The sequence below is a fragment of the Drosophila arizonae genome, chromosome X (assembly GCF_054131065.1).
Source record: "Drosophila arizonae isolate 15081-1271.41 chromosome X, UAZ_ARI_1.0, whole genome shotgun sequence".
NCBI lineage: Eukaryota > Metazoa > Arthropoda > Insecta > Diptera > Drosophilidae > Drosophila > Drosophila arizonae.
Genome location: NC_142927.1, coordinates 36,047,814 through 36,068,941, shown reverse-complemented (window position 1 = coordinate 36,068,941; position 21,128 = coordinate 36,047,814). Strand labels below are relative to the sequence as shown.

Sequence of the window (21,128 nt, the reverse complement as noted above, 5' to 3'; positions counted from 1 at the left end):
CTAGAGTTAATAGCTATGGCATCTATATCTACTTAACTATCTTACAAACTAACGCTTAGTCTGCTTACTATCTAACTTACTATCTACCAAAAATATACAATAACTTCAATTCATTAACTTAATCGCTACAAATATAACATAAACTCAACGACAATAATTCACTTCAATTCAATTCATTAACTTATTCGCTACAAATATAATATAAACTCAACAACTATAATTCAACATGTAAGGTGGGCAAAAGGCCACCTTACACCCCAACCTTACTTCGACAAAGCGACCGTCACGCCCCCCGACGAGTTGACGGTCACCGTATAGGAAAGTTCCCCCGCCGCGACCCGGAAGCGGGTTCTCCTGTGCTGCCGTCTACGCGTCTCCGCCTCCCGCCTCAGGAGCTGGATCACCTCCGCACTCAGCTCGGTGCCAGCAGGGCGTACCCTCCAGTTGAGGGGGTTCAGCGGTAACATCCTTGTTGCCTCCACGTCCTCTGCGCCCAGCGCGTCCTCAAGGCTCACCTAACAGCTCGGCCATATCTGCCAATAGGCGCCTCTCCTCGCTCGAGCGAGTCTCCGTCGACTCATCTCTACGCGCGTCGCGTTCTTGGCCGCTCCCAAACCGGCTCCACTTCCTGCTCTGCCGATGCGCGGACGGACCCTCGGCGCCATCCGTTGGTTTCCCTTGACCGGCGGGGGTGCAGGGGTCCGGTTTGCGCGCGGACACTGGTCGTCCTCTTCGTCGTCGCCGACGACGCTTACGCGTGGACGCCTGGCAGTGATCTGTCTGGCGTTCGGCGCTGGACTGCGACGAGCGCGACAGGCGCCGGTTTTCAGCCGTGCCTGGCGTATATCGCAACGAGATCCTGACGGCTTCCGGCTGCTGGTCCCTCTCAACGTCGGCGCCAGTTCGGCGTTGGGGAATAGGGTCTGCGGTAGTATCCTCCTCAGGGTTCGCGTCCTCCACTTGGAATTCCTCATCGGAACTCCTCGACACACTCAACTGCTCCACTTCTGCTCCGTCCCGCGCCGCGGTCTCCGGGGGGGGGTCATCGACAGAGGGGTAATGCTCCCTGCCGCCTTCCCACCCCCGTGACGGGGATCTGTCGTCCATTTCTACCGCCGGAGCTTCTTCGTCCTCGCTTGCCGTCCACGGCGTCGGAGTCGCCCACCTCGACGGGGCTCCGTCTTCCGCACATCTCTGTGCGTCCGACTTCGGGCTGCCCGGTGGGCGGGGCGGAGATGGCGGCTCCTCCACGAGTGGTGGCGTGGTGCCCCCCTAGGCACCTGGATGTACACCGTTGTGTACCTGGCCTGTATAAGTTGTATAAGGCCGTCCATCCGGGTTGCCACGTTCACCGTCGAACGGAGGACCGTGTGTACACGCCGGGGTGGCGCCCGCTCCTCTCGGCGACGGTAGTACTCCCTACCGAGTCTCAGGTCCCTTTGCCGACTCCGCGCCTCTTCTCTGGAGAACGGCTCCGTACTATCGCTGCTCGCGTCCTCGACTCGGACTGAGCCTTCGTCGTCACTGCTGATTTCAATGACATCCTCCATACTGCTACTTCCCTGCAAGTTCAGATTCTTTAGTCTTCTGTTTTTTGTTCGTGTTAATGACCGAAATGGGCCTCTAACTACTGCATTAGTGTTAGCATTAATAAGGGGCTCTACGGGGAAGTTAGTGGTTGGTGAGATGTGTAGATCTGTCAAGGCCTTTGGTTGTCTTCGCCGGGGACAGCGGGGTTTGATCCTCGTTCCCCGTTTCCCCGGTCTCGGTTTCCGGGATTGTGTCGCTTTCTTCATCTTCTTGATGGAATGGCTTCAACTGCGCAATGTTGGCCACCCTCCTCTTGCGTTCGCCCTCCTTTGTCAGGCGCACCACGTTGGGGGACAGGAACTTAACGACCTTGTAGGGGCCGTCGAACTTGGGCGCCAGTTTCGCCGCGAATCCTTCCACCGCGTTCGACAGTTGATGTTGTCGTAACAGCACCGCCGAACCCAACGCTGGTCTCCAGTCACGCCGTCTCAAGTTGTAGTGCCTGCCTTGATCCTTTGATGCTCGCTGCAAGTTACTACGCACTATGTCAAAAATTTCCTTCATTTTGACTCCTTTGGCCTCGGGCTGGGTCTCTCTAGTCGCCGAACCGGGAGTGACTTCATCGTACAAAGCGGCGGGTAGGCGTGGTTCCCGCCCTAACATAAGAAACGCTGGGGTGAAGCCCGTGGAGTCGGCCACGCTCGAATTGACCGCCAGCGTTATCTCCGGCAACAGCTCGTCCCACGAGCTCTGGTGGCCTTCGATATATTGGGCTATCATAGTCTTCACCGTGCGATTCGTTCTCTCCGTCGGGTTCTCCTGTGGTGAATAAGGCGCTGTGTACTGGAGTGTCACCCCCAGGGATTCCATGAACGCCTTGAAACTTCTGCTTGCAAATTGTACACCGTTGTCACAAACGAATGTCCTGGGTACTCCAAATCTGCCGAGTATACGTTCCCGGAACGCCAGTTGTAGTAGGGCGGTAGTAGCTCTCTTCAACGGCACCAGCTCCACCCATTTGGCGAAAGCGTCGTGGAATACCAACAACATTGTGTTCCCACGCTTGGAACGAGGCAAAGGTCCCACGAAGTCTGCGCACAAGACCGCCATTGGCTCCGCCACCTGACTGGTGAGCATATGCCCGGCCGGCTTTTGTTGCACGCATTTGAATCTTTGGCACGTTTCGCAACACCTCACGTACTTGGCGGCATCTCGAAACATGCCCGGCCAATAATACCTTTGTGCAAGTCGTGCTGCCGTTTTCCTCACACCTTGATGTCCGGCCGTGGGAGCGTCGTGGCACTCCCTCATCACTCTCCCCTCAAACTGGTTGGGACGCAGAGCTTCCACGGGATAAAATCTTCCTCGTCTATCCGATGGCCTAAATTCCGATATAACTGCCCGTTCTCCTCCACGTAATCCTGGAACTTCTCGGGCTCCTTTACGATCCTTTCACGCATCCTTTTTATCCACCCGCAAGGGGGATTTTCTTCCACGGCCTGCACGCAACTGTCTATGGGCTGCCGGGACAATGCGGGGACTTCTTGCGTCAGCACTGCGCCGAGGCCGTAGTCGCTGGCGTCGGTTTGCAGCACGAATTTGGCCGAGAAGTCGGGACAGGCCAGAATAGGCGCGGTTGTCAAACTCTCCTTGAGTTTCTGCAACGCCTCATCCTGTTCCTCGCCCCAGATCCACTTCTGGCCCTTCTTTAGCAGCTTCGTCATCGGTTGTACCAGTGACGCGAAGTTTGGTACAAAGCGTCGATACCACGATGCCATTCCTAGGCACTGCCGCAGCTCCTTGAGATTCGAAGGTGATGGGAGGCTCTGGAAATCCCCTCTCCGCTTATCACATGGCCAAGGTACGCCAACTTCTCCCGAAAGAAGCTACATTTCTTTCTGTTGAGTCTGAGATTGGCCTTTCGCAACCGCCGGAAAACTTCCTTCAGGTTGGCCACATGTTGCTCCTTCGTCGCTCCGATGACCACTATGTCGTCTAGATACGCAAACGCGTGAGGCTCCATGTCGGGCCCGGTGACCGTATCCAATGCCCTCTGGAATGTCGCCCCCGCCGAATGCAAACCGAATGGCATCACTCGCCATTGGAACAATCCTCTGCCTGGCACGGTGAACGCCGTGTACTCCCTGCTATCCGCCGCCATTGGGATCTGCCAGTAACCGCTCTTTAGATCCAGCGTGGATATGAATCGTGCGTGTCGTAACTTCTCCAAAATGTGAAGAATCCGCGGAACAGGGTACGCATCCGAGACTGAGTGAGCGTTGAGCTGTCGATAATCTACGCACATGCGCCAATCCCCAGTCTTTTTCTTGACCAAGACTATGGGTGCGCTGTGTGGGCTCTTCGACGGTTCAATCGCTCCAGCTTGAAGCAGCTCGTCCACCTGTTCGTCGATCACCTTTTGCATAGCCGGATTTTTAGGATAGTACCTTTGCTTCAAAGGCTTGTCGTCCTTCATCCGGATGCTATGCTCAGCGATGTGCGTCACGCCTCTGAGGTCCTCGAACAATGCCAACTCTGCATCAAGGAATTCTTGCAATTCTTTCTCTAACTCGTCCGGCCACTCCTTGCTATTGGGCGCGGATCGTTCATGTCCTCCGTATTCGCTCTCTGCTGCTTCTCTTGTCAGTGGGCCGCCCTCGGGCTCACCTTCCTTCTCCAACTCGACTGATTTAAACTCCGGCGACCGCTCCTCAAGTCCTCGCTCTGCTTCACAGCTCTCGCGGGAGGCCCAGCTCCCCTTTTGTCCTCCATCATCTCGCTTCTTTCCTTTTTATCTCTCATTGTCGTTGGGAGACTCCCTCTAAGTCTCTCCTCCGGCGTTCCATTTTCCATTCTTCTCCTCTTGTCTCTTTTCTCGTCGGGCAGTGTGCCTTGGCTCGACGCTCGCTGGACGCCGATCGTCGACACTGCGATTACCGACTTTAGGCCCTCTTTTGGCGGTGCGGCCTCGTGCAACGCCTCCGAGCCCAACTCCTTCACTTTCTCAACGAGCTGGCGTTGCTTTCCAAGACTGCTGTTGCCTTTCTCCACTCGTTGTTCACTTGACGGCGATGCTCCTTCTCCCACGTCGTCCACCATCCTCATCTCGAGCTCCGCGTTGCCGCAACGCACCGTAGTGCCGATGGCGCATAGGAAGTCCATGCCGAGGATGACATGGTCCAGCATGGTCGGCATTATCAGTAAATTAACTTCCGCCGTTTTTCCTGCCAGGCTCACATCTGTCCTCACCATCTCCGTCACGTCCAGTGCTGATCCATCGGCCAACCTGATCCGCGACTCAACCTGGCAACGCTCGCCTCCTATCGTCCGTCGGCGCGCGCAGCCTTCACTGACAAAACTGCGCGTGGCCCCGGTGTCGATCGTGGCGGTCATCCTTTGACCCCCGACCATCACCGTCGCGACGATCTTCCACTCTTTTACTCGGAGTGGGTTCCTCTCCTCATCTCCCGTGTTCAATTGGCGCCGCTCCGCTCTCTTGGAGGGCGCCCCTGGCCGTTTCTCGTTCGCAGCACTCCCTCGCAGTCCGGCCTCGCTGACCACAGTGTCGACAAAACAACACCTGTGCGTTATGACACTCTCGCGCGAAATGTCCGGGTTGTGCACATCGATTACAAATTCGGCTTGGCCTAGGTCCAACGTCCTGGGCCATCATCCGGCTAGTTGCCTCCGTCGAAGGTGTCGTCGCAGGCGTCTCCCTCTGCCCCCCGGCTTGTCCTCCAGATCGGGGATCAGATGTCTTTGCGCGGAAGGGATTATTCTGCCGCACCTCCACTGGCTTGGGCCAGATGGTCTCTGCCGTAGCCTTCCTTCCTTGTTCTCTTTGTTGACTCCTCACGTTCTCGAACTCCGCGGCCATCTGGGTCAGCTGTGTTAGAGATGAGAAATCGTGCCTCCGTACGTACAGCCTGTATTCCGGGGATGCGTTTTCGTAGGCCCTATTCAATTCTTGGGCCGGGCTGTATCTAGCCTGACGCATTAATAGACGCAGCTCAATCAAGTAGTCCTTGAAGGGTTCGCCTTCCCGCTGCCGGCGCGCCCGAATCTGGTCCTCCAGACGCTCGAGGTATTGGGGAGGTAAGAAGAAATCCAAGAACTCTTTCTTGAATTCTATCCAGGGCACGTCTCTTAGCCCACTAGTTAGGAACCACTTAGCCGCCTTGTCTACCAACACCTCGCTCAGCGCCCTCGGCATCTTGTCCAGTTTGATTCCATAAGTTATGGGAGGATCCGACCGACCGTCGTATTTCATTCCCCACTTCCTGACTTGCTCGGCGATATTCCAAGGCGGGTGCCTCTCTGGTGGCGGTGAGAGCGCTGGAGTCCGACGCTCAATACTCATCTCGCCTCCATTGCCGGATCCCTTCGACTTTTCGTCCCTCCGGCTCCCAGCCATGTTGCTCGCCGTCGGTACGCTAAGCCTCAGCGGCGCCGTCGAAATAGAACCACTCTCCTGGATCTTTCGCAGATCGGGCTCTGACTTCTGGTATGCGCGGCTACCCATGCTCGACATCGCGCCTCCCGAAGAGAATCGTGCCTCCCATTCGGTCAGTCGCCCTTTGACTTCCGCCGAATAGCTACCGCCCTGGATGTAGGACGACAATCTCTTTCTTAAATCCTCCACGCGGCCCTCGTCGTCAAGGCCGAGATCTCGTGCAACCGCTATCAATTCTTCTTTGCAGCGCTGGTAAACCCAGCCGACGTTCAGTCCCGAACTGGGATGCCGCTCCTTCCATCCTTGATGCCTGGGTGCTCTGTGTCTTTGGTTACTTATACTAACGATCTCCAGTCGTTTAGCTCTTCTTTTCTCTCCTTTTCTTTTTTTTTTCTTATTTATTTATTTATTTTTTTTCCTTCTTTTTTTTCTCTATTCTTTCTTCTCTTCTTTTCTCCTTTTTTTTTTTTTTTTTTTACTCTTTCTTTATTATTATATACTAGCTGGCCCGGCAAACGTTGTATTGCCCTCTATATTATTTCTAGGTAAAAAATTGTTGAAAGCTATGTTGTTCAGGTTGGGATACACTCTGATTAATTTATTAATCGGATTTTCATTCAAGCACCTTGTGGTAAACGACATTCTTCGTTTTTTGGTCGGGTGCAAGAAGCATGCTACGTACAATTGACCATGCGAAAAACACGCATTTTCTAGATTGAGGCCACAAATAGTCAAAGCTTGGCCCTGTGACTTGTTGATCGTCATGGCGAAGGCAAGACGAAGCGGGAATTGAATTCGTTTAAATTCAAAGGGCATATCTGTTGAGATCATCGGAATCCTAGGAATACTTAGCTTTTCTACGCACGCGCACAATTATTTTATTTATAAAGTTTAAAAGTCCAAAAATATAAAAAGACAAAAATACACTTTTTAATAATAAACTTATTTTTTTTTTTAATTTCGAATTTTGAATTTTTTATTTATTTTTGATTAGTCAGGTTTTAATCTTTTGATTTTTTTTTTTAATTTTTGCAGACTTTTGATTTGAAATATTTATAAAGTTTAAAAGTCCAAAAATATAAAAAGCCAAAAATACACTTTTTAATAATTAACTTTTTTTTTGGAATTTCGAATTTTGAATTTTTTATTTATTTTTTGAACAGTCAGGTTTTAATCTTTTGATTTTTTTTTTAATTTTTGCAGATTTTTGATTTGAAATATTTTTCTTTTTGATTTGGAAAAAAAATTTTTTTTTTGTTTATTTATTTTTTTTTTTTAATAGTCTTTTTTTTTTTTTTTTTTTTTTTTTGTTGAATAGTCAGGTCTGCTCGAGGCTGTGCCGTAGACTGACTGACTACATTTGTTTATTTACTTCTATACAGGACCGAAACTGTCACTGTTGTCAAGGCTACTGAGTATAAATGGAAATTTGAATCTTTAGGGAAAAAAACGCGTTTTTCAAGTATTCGTCAAATTTTTTCAGTATTTTAAAGATATACTGATCCGCCTCGTGGCGGAGACAAATCCAACAAATCAAAAACCATGAAAATTGGTTCAGCAGATCTCAAGTTTTAAGTGCTAATACACTTTTACACAACTCTCTTTTATATATATAGATTTATTTTTTTTTCCAAATTTTCTTATCTTATACAATTCTGTTTGCTTTTACTGTCTTAATCTATCGTATATTACACTTATTCTAGTTTTGGTTTACTTTTCTTTATTCGTCTTAATCTATTTTATTCTCTTTTATCTTATTCTTCTTAATGTACTTTCTTTTATTTATTTTCCTTTATTTTCCTCAATTTACTTTACTTCTCTTTCTCTGCCCTTCTTGGTTTACTTTATTTCTATTTCGCTTTCATCATTCTTCTTAATCTATTTTGTTTTATTTCTTTCCTTCGTTCTTTCTTAATCTATTTTGTTTTATTTCTTTTCTTTGTTCTTTCTTAACCTAGTTTAGATTATTTTACTTTGTTTCATTTCTTTTTTTTTCCTATCAATTTTACTTCATAATTGATCTTATTCCCCTTCCTTTTTTTCACTTTCCGTTCGCTCATCCTACTCAACTTTATCCCTTTATCCTAGTTTGTTCGCTTCCACTTGCTTTGCTTTCACTACCGTTTTACTCGACTTACTCCTCTTCTCTTTACTCTAGTTACTTTACTTGACTTTCCCGTCTCTACTTATTCCGCCTTATTTTATTTCCATTTACTCGTATCTTTATTACTCCGCTTTTATTCTGATTCACTCCGCTTCAGTTCTCCTTGCTGCATTTTCTCTTCACTTTATCTCATATCGCCTCACTACATCTTCACTTGACTTGGCTTCGCTTTATCTTCCTTGCTTTTCTTCGCTTCGCTTTATCCTACTTAACCTTGCTATGTTCCGCTTCGCTCCGTTCCAGAGCGTTTTATTTCATTTTTTCTTATTTTATTTTATTTTATTTTATTCTATTTTATTTTATTTTATTTTATTTTATTTTATTTTATTTTATTTTATTTTATTTTATTTTATTTTATTTTATTTTATTTTATTTTATTTTATTTTATTTTATTTTATTTTCACTGGTCTCGGCCTATTGTCCACTCCCACGATCAAAATCGACTCGTGTCATATGCGCATCAGAAAAATCGCCTAGTGTCACATGCGCATCAGCCAAAATCGCCCAGTGTCACACATTACGCACACATACACGCACCGATCGCTCTCTCTCTCTTTGTTCTCTCACCTACATATGCACATATGTACTCTTGCCTATGCGCGCATAGTACCCTTCACTGCACAGTGGGCGAAACGGCTGATTTAGCTCCGATTAATTCAAATTTAAAGTAATTCTAGTTGCCAATTTCTCTTTTGTAATCGATCACTAATATATTCGATAGACCAAAAACATTAATCGCTTCGATTTTCTCTCAATATATGTATATATATATATATATGCATATGCAACAATTAGTTAAGAGATGGTGAGCGGCGGAGTGTATATATGTATGTGCGTGGGTGCATGCGTGCGTACATATGTACATATACACGCGAAGCGCTCAGTTAAGAGAGAGTGAACAGTGAAGGAAAGCGAAATAGTGTATACGAAATACAAATACAATATATATATATATATATATATATATATATATATATATATATATATATATATATATTTCGCTTTTCGTTCTCTCCCCGCTAATCCTCACATTCACTCACGTATGTATATGCACACTTGCACACTTGACTATGCGCGTTTTTATACTCATTCACGAAAGTGAATCAGTATATTGGTTTTGTGCAATGTCCGTCTTGCTGTCCGTCCGTCTGTCCGTCTGTCCGTCCGTCCGTCTGTCCGTCTGTCCGTCTGTCCGTATGAACGCAATCTATTTCGGCGCTATTGAAGCTAGAGACTTGAAATTTGGAACACATACTCGTGTATATCTCCGATTTATAAAGTGTTAAAATTTTCCCGATCCGCCCACTAGGGGCGTGGCAAATCGGAAAATGCATTTTCCGATATACCAGAAATCATGTTTGTTGAAGAGCTAGAAAGCTGAAACTTGGTATGTAGGTCCGCGTTGACCACCCAAGATCACGAGCTATGGCGGATATATCTACGCCCATTGGGGGCGTGGCAAATCGGATAAAACTGTATCTCCTAAAGTTGTAAACCTAGAATGCTGAAATTTTGCACGTCAGCTAATGGTATGATTCTATAAAGTCTGAAGATAAATTATAAGTCTACGCCCGTTGGGGGCGTGGCAAATCGGAGCTGAAGATATAGTGATTTTTTAAATTCTCCTATATTTTGGACACTATTGATGGCAGAGACCTCAAATTTTGTACATATACTCGGACTGATCACCCAAGACCAAAAAGTTTTGTCGGATATATGTCCGCCCACAGGGGGCGTGGCAAACCGCAAAAGTTTATATCTCCTAAAGTATAATAGCTAGAAGCTTCAAATTTGGATAGTTGAGTTACTGGTAGCCTCCTCTATCGATTCCCCAAAAATAATTTTTACGCCTCTTTAGGGGCGTGGCATATCGAAAAATACCCTGTAATTTTCACATTTTTTTAGGGTAAGCATTCAAACTTTGCAGTTAGGGTAACGTTATCTCTTTCTAAAAACTGACCAAAAATGAGGTGTCTACGCCCAGTTGGGGCGTGGCAAATCGGAAAAACCTGTATATTCTACAGTATTAGAACGAAACTTAACTACTAAATTGTTGATGGGATGTGAATGAGTATTCTGCGGTCGGTAACGCCCGACTGCAACGTTCTTACTTGTTCTTGACTGTTTCTTTCACTTTACTGCTTTTTTTTTATACCCTGAACCCATTGAAAATGGGAAATCAGGGTATAATGGTTTTGTTGAAATGTATGTAACAGGCAGATGGAGGCGTGGCAGACACCACAAAGTATATATATTCTTGATCAGGGCGACGAGCTGAGTTGATTTGGCCCTGTCCGTCTGTCTGTCCGTCTGTCCGTATGTATGAACGCGTCGATTTCAGAAGATATAAGAGCTAGAGACTTCAAACTTTTTTTTAAAATGTCCGTAATTACAGCGCGCATATCAAGTTTATCATTAAAAATCGATAACTCATCCCGATCTTTTTTTTATCGATAAAAAACCTTATCGAAAACCAGTTATAAAATTATATCTTCTACACCTTTATTGCTAGAGTCTCCAAATTTTTAATGTATGCTTACATGCAATTTATACAATTTCGGTTTTTGTTAGAATTAACCCCCCACCTCTGAATTCACCCCCTCAGCCTCACTTTTGTCAAAAGCGTATTTCAAATACTAGAGACTTGTGCTTTGGCAATTACATGCATATCCATGTTATAATCATAATCTGAAAGTTTCATGAAGATTGAACGTCCACAAAAAAAGTTATTAAACAATTAACCCTCTAACGCTCATAAGTGTCTTGAGACACTTATTTTATTTTTAAATTTAAAAAAAAAAAAGGGAGCTTTTTTGTCTTTCAAATATTGCTTGATCGTTAATAAAACATTCAAATTTACTGAGAAAAAAGCTTTAAAAGCTCTCCAGTGCTTTAAACGGTACTTTTTATTTTCATAAACACAAAACATATGTTTTTTCGCGCGTGTAAATTGATCTGCTGCATGTGCTGTTGTGCAACAATTATTTTACAAAATCTGTGAAAGCAATCCATTTAAAATAATTTTTTATTGGAAGGTATGTTTATTTACAATTAAAACTAGTTTACAAAAATAAAAATAAATAAAAAATGTGCGTTGTAGCTTAAAAACAGTGATAAGTGTCTTGAGACACTTTTGGGGCTGCAAGCAACTTTTTTTACCAGCAGCTATTTCACAACTGCTTGCAATTTTGTGTGTACACTTATTCATTATATGGATTGTTTTACTAGAAACTGACATATTAACCATATAAAGATGGCAAACCGGGTACGATTCAAATTATCCGATTTAACTGATGAACAGTTGTTGGAATTGTTTGAGAATGTCCCTTCCGATGCAGAGTTATCCGAGTCAAGTGACGACGAGGAAGATGACTTAAATGTGGCAGAAACTCTAATAGCTGCTGTGGAGGATATTAGCACAATATCATTTGCTTGTAATGATGAAGAGAATGTGCCTGATAATGGTCAGTCTGAGCCTATTAGGAAATCCCTGAAAAGACAACGATCGCCACTACCAACTATTAAAGGTATAACATGCGTGGCTTTGCCATCTTCTGGTGGCTTTACTGGTGCTGGTAAGACAACAACATTGCGATATATACCTGGTCACCCAGATCTTGGTGCTTCGGCCAACATAGTAGTACGTTTGACCAAAACAGTACAAAGCTTTAAGCACCACATCGTCTACTTTGATAATTTTTATACCTCTTTGCCTCTAATGGTATATTTGCGAGCAAAGGGTATTTATAGCCTTGGCACAGTACGTGCGAATCGAATCCCCAATTGCAAGCTACCTGACGATACAATCATTAACAAAAAGCCGAGAGGGTTTTCGACTGAGTTCGTAGGCACGTCATACGGGGTAGAAGTCAGTAATGTACTTTGGAAGGATAACAAGGCCGTTCGCTTATTGTCAACTTACGTAGGTGTTAAACCGTTTGCTACGGAAAGTTTAAGTGAAAGAACACTTAAGATTGACCGTTATGACAGGAAGAAAAAGCAACATATTGAAATTGACTGTCCGCAAATAATTCGGGAATATAACTCACATATGGGCGGCGTTGATCTTATGGATGGACTTATGGGCCGTTATCACATCAAAGCTAAAACCAAAGATGCTGCTACTCGAATTTTTTATCATTGTATTGATATGGCAGCAACAAATGCTTATATTCTTTATAGGCGAATTCAAAAACAAAACGCAATCAGTGACAAATTGATGGAACTTCCCGATTTTCGCGAGTTAATCGCTGAAGGATTGGTGGCTTTTAGAAATAAAGCCCACGCAGGTCGTCCAGTCAGTACCGTATCTCTACAAGACCAGATGCAGTCACCATCTTTGCGAACAGATCGGTCACCTTTTTCACAATCCCCACGGGCCCGACCATCACAGCTTGAGCTTAAACTTGGAAAAAAAACTTTACACCCAATAGCGGAATTACGTTTTGACCAAGTCAACCACTTCCCAAATTGGTTGGATCGGGACAATAAGAGACGGTGCAAGCTCTGTAAATCATCACAAACGCAATGCATTTGTGAAAAATGTAATTTACATCTATGCTGCACATCAACAAAAAATTGTTTTAAAACATATCATATGAATAATAAAAATTAACATTTCTATTAAATACGTTTTTTTTTTTTACTCTTAGATGCCCAAGAGTGTCTTGAGACACTTATTACCTTTTTTGCACCTGACGGCTAAACAAAAACTTCTATATTTTTTCTGAGTTCATTTTTGAGTTTAGAAGCCTAAATTTACTTAAAAAAAAAATTGTTCCAATTATTTTCCTCCAATAGTTAAGAAAACAGCATTAGAGGGTTAAGTTCTCATAGTAAGCGCACACTGCAGCCCATGCGTGTTTATGCGTGGGTGCTTGTGTGTGTATGTGTTTGTGTATGTGTGTATGTGTTTGTGTATGTGTGTGTTTATGTGTGTGTGTATGCGTTTGCGTGTGTGTGCGTGTGTGTGTGTGTATGTGTGTCTGTATGCGTGTGTGTGTATGTGTGCCTGTGTGTGTGGGCGTGTTTCTTGTGTAAGCTGAAAGACGCGAAAAATTATTAAAATATCTATTGTTCCAAGGGTTCAGGGGATCTCGTAGTCGAGCAGTCTCGACTAGAGCTTTCATACTTGTTTATCGATGAAAACGTTATCGAAAACCAGTTATAACATTATATCTCCAACACCTTTATTGCTAGTGTCTCCAAATTTTTAATGTATGCTTATGTATGTGCAATCTATACAATTTCGGTTTTTGTTAAAAATACCCCACCCCTATATCCACCCCCTCACCCACGCATTTGTAAAAGGCCTATTTATAATACTAGAGACTTGCGCTTTGCAAATACATGCATATCCATGTTGTAATCATAATCTGATTTTATGAAGATCGTATGTCCACAAAAAAAAATTATTAAACAGTTAATTTCTCATAGTAAGCGCACACTGCAGCCCATGCGTGTTTATGCGTGGGTGCTTGTGTGTATGCGTTTGTGTGTGTTTCTTGTGTAAGCTGAAAGACGCGAAAAATGATTGAAATGGCTATTGCTTCAAGGGCTCAAGAAATCTCGTAGTCGAGCAGTCTCGACTAGAGCTTTCTTACTTGTTTTTTTTTTTTTCTTATTTTATTTATTTTATTTTATTTAATTATTTATTTAAACTAATAAAAATGCCTATTTAGTATGGCTAAACTTTTAATTTCGTTGTATTTAAAAATATAAATGAAATACAAAACTCATTTAATAAACATATTTTGAAGCAATTAAAACAAGTAAGAACGTTGCAGTCGGGCGATACCGATTGCAGAAGACTCATTCACCGCCCAAACGCTGTCAACCAGCAATTGCAATTTTGTAAATTGCAAATTTTTGTTATTTTACTTCTTTTAAATTTTTTTAAATTCATAAAAATGTTTCCTTTTGTATTATGAATATCTATTAAGCTTATTTATATGTACAAATGCATAAATAGATGGCTTACGCATATAAATGTCGCGATACGGGCACTGTAAATGCCGATTGCCACGCCCCTAGTGGCCGTCGACTCCTCAATTTTAGCCAGTTCTTAGAACGAGTAACCGGTTACCTAAATGCAAAATTTGAATTCTTACGCTCAAAAAATGTGAAAATTACAGGGTATTTTTCGATATGCCACACCCCTTAAGAGGCTTAAAAATTATTTTTGGGGCATCGATAGAGGAGGCTACCAGTAACTTAACTATCCAAATTTGAAGCTTCTAGCTCTTAAATTGTAGGAGATATAAACTTTTGCGGTTTGCCACGCCCCCTATGGGCGGACATATATCTACCATAGCTCGTTGGACTTGGGTGATCAACCCGCGTATATATATCAAATTTCAGATCTCTAGCATCAATAGTGCCTAAAATATAGCAGAATTCGAAAAATCACTATATCTTCAGGTCCGATTTGCCACGCCCCTAAGGGACGTAGATATATAATTTTTTCACCCATCTTCATAGAATTAAAACATTAGCTTACGTGCAAAATTTCAGCATTCTAGGTTTATAACTTTAGGAGATACAGTTTTGTCCGATTTGCCACGCCCCTAATGGGCGGAGATATATCCGCCATAGCTTGTGATCTTGGGTGGTTGGCGCGGACCTACATACCAAATTTCAGCTTTCTAGCTCTTCAACAAACATGATTTCTGGTATATCGGAAAATGCATTTTCCGATTTGCCACGCCCCTAGTGGGCGGATCGGGAAAATTTTAACACTTTATAAATCGGAGATATACACGAGTATGTGTTCCAAATTTCAAGTCTCTAGCTTCAATAGCGCCGAAATAGATTGCGTTCATACGGACAGACGGACAGACGGACAGACGGACATTGCACAAAACCAATATACTCATTTCACTTTCGTGAATGAGTCTAAAAATTAACATAAGTTGCACCGATCGGGAACCGCGAAGCGCGACTTCTCGATCGAGCGTTACTCCGCTACTCATTACGCCACCTCACTTTGGAAAGCTGCACTGGCAAAACTCAAATAGATTCACTGCTGTAGCGCCATCTAGCAAAACTAATAGCTGATGTGATTCAAAGAATGTTCTAGATGAAGTTTGACTGTATGTGTGTACACGTATACGGAATTTAATGAAACTTTCAGCATATGATCTACATATTGAATATTTGAGAAATTAAAAAATATGAATAATCATTCACAATTAGCTATAGTGGCATTGGACTTGAACTTGAATGTTTTTATTCGATGAAAACATAACGGTATGATTTATCGAATTTTAAAAGCATCAACCGCGCTGTATATACAGTCATAAAAAAAAAAAATTGAAGTCTCTAGCTCTTATATCATCGAAAATGGGTTCAGGGTATAACAAGTGAGAAAGCTCTAGTCGAGACTGCTCGACTACGAGATCCCCTGAACCCTTCGAGCAACTGATATTTCAATAATTATTCGCACATGTACACACACACAGACATACGCACGCATGCATAAGCACGCATTGGCTGCAGTGGTGGCTTACGATGGGCACCTAATTGTTCAATAAATTTTCTTGTGGATGTACTTTCTTCATGAAACTTTCAGATTATGATTAAAACATGGATATGCATGCATTTGCCAAAGCACAAGTCTCTAGTATTTGAAATACGCCTTTTACAAAGGTAATGGTGAGGGGGTTGCTAAAGAGGTGTGGAGTGAATTTTAAAAAATCGAAATTGTATAAAAATTTGGAAGCTCTAGCTGTAAAGGTGCAGGAGATATAATTAAGCAACTAGCTTTCGATAAGGTTTTTAATCGATAATAAAATATCGGGAGTAGTTATCGATATTTGGTAAAAAAAAAAAGATATGCGCGTGATGCGAGGGAAAAAAATGTCAAGTCTCAAACTCTTATATCTTCTGAGATCGACACGTTCAAACATACTGACAGACTGTCAGACGGAAAGACAGACGGACGGACAGACAGTCAGCTCGTCGCCCTGATCAAGAATATATATACTTTGAGGGTGTGCCAAGCCTCCTTCTGCCTGTTACATACCTTTAAGAAACCCATTATACCCTGATTTCCCATTGAAAATGGGTTCAGGGTATAAAAATAATCAAATACTTGGCCAATTAACAAACGCACGTGTACAGCAGCTACAACAGTTTCGGTGGACGCACAAGCTCATCCAGGAGCTCGAACCATGGGTTAACCGCAAACACGGCGAGGTTAACTTCTATCTTTCGCAGATCCTTTCGGGCCATGGATGCTTTCGGATTTAAAGCGCTTTGGTCACAAGGAAACTGACGAGTGGCTCTGGTGTGGGCGAGGGCATGTGGAAGACGCCAACCACATCTTTTTCGTATGTGGACGGTTCCTGGAGGAGAGGCGTCGTCTGGAAGAGGCAGTGGGCCGCTCCATCAGAGCGGACAACTTAGTCAACGCCATGCTGGAATCGGAGGAAGCTTGGGAGCTAACAAGCACCTTCGCGGCCACAGTGAAGACGAGCTCTCCCAGGCTAAGGTAGCGCATAGTGCTTGCGAAGCAAAGCTTTACGGCCTTCCCGCAAGCATCGCGCGCTATCCTAGCCACCACACAACTTGAAACTTGTAATATAATAAGATTGTCAATAAACGAATATAAAACAAGTAAGAAAGCTCTAGTCGAGACTTCTCGACTACGAGATCCCCTGAACCCTTGGAGTAATAGCTATTTCAATCATTTTTCGCGTCTTTCAGCTTACACAAGAAACACGCACACACACACACACACGCACGCACACACAGGCATACATACACACACATACACACACATACACACACATACACACACATACACAAACACATACACACACACATACACAAACACATACACACACAATTACATACATATACACACACAAGCATAAACACGCATGGGCGGCAGTGAGCGCTTACTATGAGAACGTAATTGCTTAATAACTTTTTTTGTGGACATACGATCTTCATGAAACTTTCAGATTATGATTATAACATGGATATGCATGTAATTGCCAAAGCACAATTCCCTATATGAATATGCCTTATGAAATATGCCTTTTACAAATGTGATGGTGAGGGGGTGGATGGGGGGTACAGTCTCTAAAGTCTCTAGTATTTGAAATACGCTTTTTACAAAAGTGAGGGTGAGGGGGTGAATTTAAGGGTGGGGGGGTAAATTTTAACAAAAACCGAAATTGTATAAATTGCATGTAAGCATACATTAAAAATTTTGAGACTCTAGCAATAAAGGTGTAGAAGATATAATTTTATAACTGGTTTTCGATAAGGGTTTTTATCGATAAAAAAAAGATCGGGATGAGTTATCGATATTTAATGATATGCTCGCTGTAATTACGGACATTTAAAAAAAAAAATTTGAAGTCTCTAGCTCTTATATCTTCTGAAATCGACGCGTTCATACATACGGACAGACAGACGGACAGACAGACGGACAGGGCCAAATCAACTCAGCTCGTCGCCCTGATCAAGAATATATATACTTTGTGGTGTCTGCCACGCCTCCTTCTGCCTGTTACATACATTTCAACAAAGCCATTATACCCTGATTTCCCATTGAAAATGGGTTCAGGGTATAAAAAAATAAAACAAACAAACGCACGCACACGCAGGCATACATACACACACACACACATACACGAACATTTACACACACACATATACAAACACACACAAGCACCATCGCATAAATGCATTCGCATGGGTTGCAGTGTGCGCTTTCTATGAGAACTTAATTGTTTAATAACTTTTTTTTATGGACATACGATTCATGAAACTTTCAGATTATGATTATAACATGAATATGCATATATTTGCTAAAGCACAATTCCCTATATGAATATGCCTTATGAAATATGCCTTTTACAAATGTGATGGTGAGGGGGTGGATGGGGGGTACATTTTGTTGAAAGCCGAAATTGTATAAAATGCATATGAGTATACCTAAAAAATTTGGAGACTCTAGCTTTAAAGATGTAGGAGATATAAATTTATTAGTGGCTTTCGATAATGTTTTTAATCGATAACAAAATAAAAGGGCAATTTAAAACAAAACTCTATATACGCGTGCTATACGCGGACCAAGGAAAAAAAATTTTTCCCGGATAAACCCTTAATCATGTGAAACTTTAATGAAACTTATTTAATAAGACTTATTTTCAAGACAAGAGGCAAATTTTTAGAGCGGAAAAATAAACACATCTGTTAACTGTCGGTTGAAAGAGACAATATGCCTGAAGGGTTATAGTGGACAAGTGAAAAACAAATGTTTTGATGAGAGAGAACATATTTGAAGAACTTTCGTAACAAATAATAATAACAAACCTCTCCTCTGATTTACGATATGGCGGAAATAATTGGCGCTCAGTACTCAACGATCTTGCGGATGCTGATGTGTCTTGCGCTTTGATCTCTGCATTCAACAATATTGAACGTTTTTTAATACGTGGAGGTGCATGTGGATAACTTTTGGACTCATCTTCGTAAATGTTAATTCCATTACCAGTACTGTAATATATTTTAAAAAATATACATATTTTCATTTAGAACTGGTTTTAACAATAAGTATTTGGAGCTAATTAAAAGTATTATGACTGTTGAGGTATCGAGATTTTTCAAATAGCTTTAAAGTATTAAACGATTGAATTTATTTAACGATTAATTTATTAGTGATTATTAGAGTTTACAGAGTTTATGTGATGGACGCGAGCAAGCACCTTCTGGCTAGTGGCCACTAAAGTTGAGGTAAATTCTCATCCTTCACAAGAGCTATGTTGTCAACAGCTAAACCAGGTTTGGAGGTTCTCCATTTCGCTCGCCGCTGCAACAAGCTGAGATATTCGTGTCGCCAACGAGTCCAGAGCACCTACTGGAGATAGCTTACGCGCTGCCAAGCATCCAAACGATTAAAATTGAGCCCTGTCAGGTTGGGCTCACAGAAGGATGAAGGAGGATCACCGTTCAGGAAATGCGCAGGGGTCAATACGTCTATGTCTGATGGGTGCTCTGAAATCGCAAATAAAGGGCGTGAATAAACGACATCAGCGATGTTGCAAACCTGTCTGCGAAGCTCATCGTAAGTTAGGACGGAGGGCCCAACACATCGGTAGAAATGATGCTTCGCTCTCTTCACTGCAGCCTCCCACAAGCCACCAAAGTTAGGCGATCGTAGACAGCGAGGCTAGACTGTTGGATGACGGAACCATTCCCTTCTTTCGAAGCGCCTTTATGTCGTCTGAGAGATGTGTTTGTTGAATCATTCTTAACAGTATATGAGTGTCGTTCCGGATGTCTGCTAGGGTTATTCCTGGACCATGACTTTTTTTAATAAACTTTGATACGTATGCAAACGTACGCTGCAAGCGGCCGAAAGAATTCACAAACTTGCAGTCCATAGAGACATCATGGTCTGCGTCCTTTACAAGAAGCACAGTTCTTCGACGCTCAATTGAAGTTCTTTCTGGAAGTGCTGAGACTGGCCACTGAGATCTGGGCTTACAGAGGAACCCTGGACCGTTGAACCAAAGTAATGATGCATTTAACTTCGAGGGCAATGCACCCCGAGATTATATATATACGCGGGATTCAGCGTTGTGGGTATATAGTGCCACTCCATTGCTGATGTGAGATCTTGTACAGTGGCTATGCGATTTGAAACAAAAACGTTAAATCGTCCGGGCTCGTCATTGATCCAAGAAAGCTCTGCAATAGAGTCAGACCAACAATGAAACTCGCCTGCGAAAATGCCTAAGCGAGCCACTTCATCCATTAGACGCGCAAGCAACTTTGCCCCGCATAGTTCCAGCTTGGGAACTGTGAGCGTTTTTAGAGGAGCAACTCGTGACTTGGAATAAAGTAACCTGCTGATGATATGCTGTCTTCTGGATACAATATAAATGTATACCTCCGTATACCTCGATGCTGGCATCGCAGAATCCATGGACCGACTAACAAGTCTTGCTTCTTCGACTAAATTTCTTCCACTAATCAAATCGTCAACACAGAAATCGCGAAGCAGTACGTCGGAGCCGACTGGGAATGCGTTCCTTTTATCTACGGCAAGCTGTTGCATGGCGCGCACAGACAAGAATGATGCTGGTTTTGTTCCATATGTGACCGTATTAAGCCTGAAAACTTCCAACTCATCATCTGCTGAATTTCTCCATAAAATGCATTGCAGATAGCTGTCCGGCTCAGGTACCTTCACGCAACGATACATTTTGAAAATATCGCCGGTGAATGCAACTGGATAAGATCGAAAGCGAAGTAATATGTCGACCAATTTCGGCTGAATGACAGGACCTGACATTAGAATGTCATTCAACGAATGACCAGTTGTCGTAGATGCTGATCCATCAAAGATGACGCGAAGCTTGGTGGTTGTGCATAGCTAAAATGAATTTAGAGGAACATGTGACCAAGTTCAATATACTCTTTTAGAAATGCTAAGTACTGAGACCTTATATGCGGCAAAGGACTCAATTTCTTCTCCAAATTGAGAAACGGATGACGCGCTTGCTCATAAGAATCTCCAAGAATCTCGCAACTAAGCTTAACAGACAGGCGTACTGTATATTGGCCACTAGCCAATCGATTGTAATACCTCGCAATGTGCGCTTTGCAGTCTAAGTCTCCCTTGTTGATCTTTATAATGGATTCGCTGCAGTGCTCAACTTCCCAAAAGCGACGAACGAGACTGTCCAATTTGATATCAGCACTGGATTCTGTAATCGGATTCGAAGGCGCCTTTGAAGCTATTAGCACGGAGTTGTGGTCCAACCAAGAAGAGTCTTCTGTAACAATGGAAGTCCAGGCATCAACTTGATTTGTCCCACACAGAGCAAATCATAAAACATGTTAGCTCCGATAAGCAGATCTACTCTTTGCGACCTATGGAAAGCTGGATCTGCCAGTACAATATTTTGCGGTATGCTCAAATTGCTCGTATTTACGTTAGAACTGGGCTGCATGCCAGTT

General features: G+C 43.2%; 1 long non-coding RNA gene across 1 annotated transcript in view; it reads right to left on the bottom strand.

Annotated features, from left to right (window-relative positions):
* The window catches only part of LOC149268285 (uncharacterized), a 146,784-nt gene extending 128,128 nt beyond the window's left edge, over positions 1-18,656 (bottom strand). The window contains exon 1 of the long non-coding RNA XR_016271048.1: positions 18,477-18,656. This is a non-coding gene — a long non-coding RNA (uncharacterized LOC149268285). The remainder of the gene's footprint in view (positions 1-18,476) is intronic.
* Positions 18,657-21,128: the final 2,472 nt, after the last annotated feature.